Source organism: Bos indicus x Bos taurus, chromosome 10 (assembly GCF_003369695.1).
Source record: "Bos indicus x Bos taurus breed Angus x Brahman F1 hybrid chromosome 10, Bos_hybrid_MaternalHap_v2.0, whole genome shotgun sequence".
Taxonomy (NCBI): domain Eukaryota; kingdom Metazoa; phylum Chordata; class Mammalia; order Artiodactyla; family Bovidae; genus Bos; species Bos indicus x Bos taurus.
The window spans coordinates 74,601,859-74,605,023 of NC_040085.1; the positions used below are offsets into that span (position 1 = coordinate 74,601,859).

At 39.9% G+C, this 3,165-nt stretch overlaps 1 non-coding gene across 1 annotated transcript; it reads right to left on the reverse strand.

The window, feature by feature from the left end:
* Positions 1 to 330: 330 nt before the first annotated feature.
* On the reverse strand, positions 331 to 440 carry LOC113900510. The gene has a single exon (XR_003513155.1). It is a non-coding gene; the product is annotated as a U6 spliceosomal RNA (small nuclear RNA).
* Between the last annotated feature and the right edge of the window lie 2,725 nt (positions 441 to 3,165).

The following is a 3,165-nucleotide window of genomic DNA, read 5'->3' on the forward strand; positions in this document are numbered from 1 at the left end:
TACTTTACAATATTGTAGTGGTTTTTGCCATACATTGACATGAATTAGCCATGGGCGTACATGTGTTCCCCATCCTGAACCCCCCTCCAACCTCCATCCCCAGCCCATCCCTCAGAGTCATCCCAGGGCCCCAGCCTTGAGCACCCTGTTTCATGCGTCAAACCTGGACTGCCGATCTGTTTCACATATGATAATATACATATTTCACTGCTATTCTCTCAAATCATCCCACCCTTGCCTTCTCCCACAGGATCAAAAAGACTGTTCCATACATCTGTGTCTCTTTTGCTGTCTCACGTACAGGGCCCCTCTTCCCTCTTGATGCCCATAAAAATCATGGAACGCTTGACAAACTTGCACGTCACCCTTGTCCAGGGACCATGCTAATCTTCTCTATGTTATTCCAATTTTAGTATATGTGCTGCCGAAGTGAGGAACATTTGAGACAAAATATAGATAACAGGCAGAGCAGGGTGAATGAGAGAGTCTAGAAAATCTGTCTTGAGAAGCCACTAGCTTGTTTGAGATGTGGATAAAGAGGGAATTCATTTCAGATGGAAATTCTTTCTTTAGTTCTCATTCCTTTGTTCTAATCCATTTCAGTTTTTTTTGTTTTCTGGCCAAGTTGCACAGCTTGTGGGATCTTGGTTCCTGGACCAGAGATCGAATACAGGCCCTCAGCAGTGAAACCATGAAATCTTAACCACTGGACCACCAGGGAATTCACTAGTCTATTACATTAAAAAATTTGCTAAGTGCCTTTCCATGTACTATTTCATTTAACTTCCTGAACAATTCTATTAGGGAATTGAGAACTTAGTCAGATCTTCCTTCTCATTGGACAAAAGACTGAAACCTACAGAAGTGAAGTGACTTGTAAAACATCAGAGCAGGCCAGAGCCTGAACTCAAAGAGGCAAAAATGTTAAAGAGGAATAATGGTCGATATTTGTGCAATGGTGGTGAAACTATCATATTTAGAGCTAGCTGGCAGTCTATAAATTAATACATTTTATAAAAATCAGGTTTTTAGTATGAAATACTTCATACATATAATGGAGCTTAAATACACATATATGATATTTAGAATAATAAAACACTGTATCTACCACCCTGCTTATGTCCAGCGTTCTAAAACAATAGGTCGCTTCAAGCTATAAAAATGACATACTCTTGGCTCAAAATTTAAATCACCCAGAAGATGGAAATTTTTAAGTTTCTTTTCTCATCCTGTCAACCTCTGAATCCCACTCTCCAAGGATAACTGCTGTCAACAATTGGACACAAAATCTTAATTACATTCATTCTGGAAACAATCCATATATATATATCAAGAGTCATAAAAATGTCTAACTTTTGGTCCCATCACCCCACTGTAGGCACTTATCTCAGGAAAAGACCTCTCAGGATGCCCTTCTTTCCTAGAAAGGGCCAAGCTCATTCCCACACAAGTCGTTGCCCTTGTTATTTTCTCTGTCTGGAAGCCGGTCCCTCCAGACTTGCTCACGGTTGGAAGCCCTTCAAGTCTCCGCTTGATGTCAACGCCTCTGACAGGTTGCTGGTGGTCACTCTCTAGACTGGCTCCATCACTCCGCATCATCAAGTGGCACAGAGTAGGAACGTACATTTCGAGTTGAGAGGAGAAATGTGCAGTCGTGAAGCCACTACCAGACTACTTAGATAGGGAGTATCACCTGACTCACTTTGGAACCCAGGAAGCCACTTCTGCAAAGAAACTCTCCTTGCAGGGGGTTTCAAGACTCTTAAGATACTGGCAGTGTGGGAAGCACCAGCCAGGGGCCATCCGGTCCTTTCTTCCAGCATCTGAAAGGCTGCCTTTCAGATGTAGATAGTGCATGGTGGGCCGTCTGCCCTCCCTCTCAATCCTGTTCTTTCTTGGCTTCTAAAACAAACAAGTGGTAAAGAAAATCTGCAGGGTGAGAGTCTCTGTCAAAACAACACCTAGTCCTACTTAATTACGATGAATAATTTGAACACTCTCAAATCAGACAATGGAAACATTAAGAGTTTCCACAAAAACAGAAAGTTGGCCAAGTGGGAGGGAGCCCCAGAAGCCTCCACAGCATTCTGAGTTGGGGGTGGGGGGGTGGAATGTCTTGCTTAGCCTGGGGGTAGGGAGGTAGGGAGAAGAGGTGAGAAAGGGAAGCCTAGATCTTAATCTAGTACCACAAACCCTCTTTTTTTCTCACAGCAAAGTAAAGCATATTTACTATAGAGGAGTCAAAAGAAAAATCAAACCTCACATAATCGGGCCATCCAGAAAGCAATATTTTGTAGTGTGCAGTGTTTTGTTTTGTTTTTTTTTTCTTTAGCATAATTATATTTTTAAAAACTTACATGTGGTTATGCTATATACTTACTGCCTTATAAACTGCTTTTTTCACTTAATAATATATTGTGAACATTTTCCCATGACATCCAATACTACTCAACACTGTGTTTTTGTTTTTTTTTTTACAGCTGTTTAGTATCTCATTGTACGGCTGTATCATCAACCAGCACCCTGTCATTGGAGATTTAGGTTGTCCCCTGTTTTTATAGGAGGCTTGTTAATGGCTGTTTTTGAAATGCATCCTTGATTATTTCCTTAGGACTAATTCCCAGAAGTGGGATTTCTGTGTTAAAGGGTATGTAAAATTCTAAGAGTTTTTATACACAACTGCTGTGGACAGTACATTTATATGTTGAAGAGCATTAATAAATGTGGTTGACTACCTTATTTTTGGTCTCTTCATCTCTATTTTTACAGAATGTAGTGACAGTGAGCTACGAACAGTACACAAAGTTTACATTCAGATGGGAATTTCTGTCTTCAAAGGAACTTATATTTTAAAGAAAACCTTTTCATTTTTGACCTGGACAAACATGAAGCAAATCAATTAAACAGAAAAAAATGATTTATTAATTGATCAGATAAATTAAAGACAGAAAATTAATGGGAGACCCTGATCTTCCTTGTTTTCTCTCATTACTTAACTAATTACTTAATTAATGTGTTAACTTTGCCATATGTACATTTATGTTTCATGTTTGCCTTTTATGGCATCGCTAATGACTGGTTGCCCAGTAGCCCTTTCCAACCTCCTTCTTATTTTCTGCTTCCTACTATGGACAATGAAAAAGCCAAAACATCCCAGACTCCCTA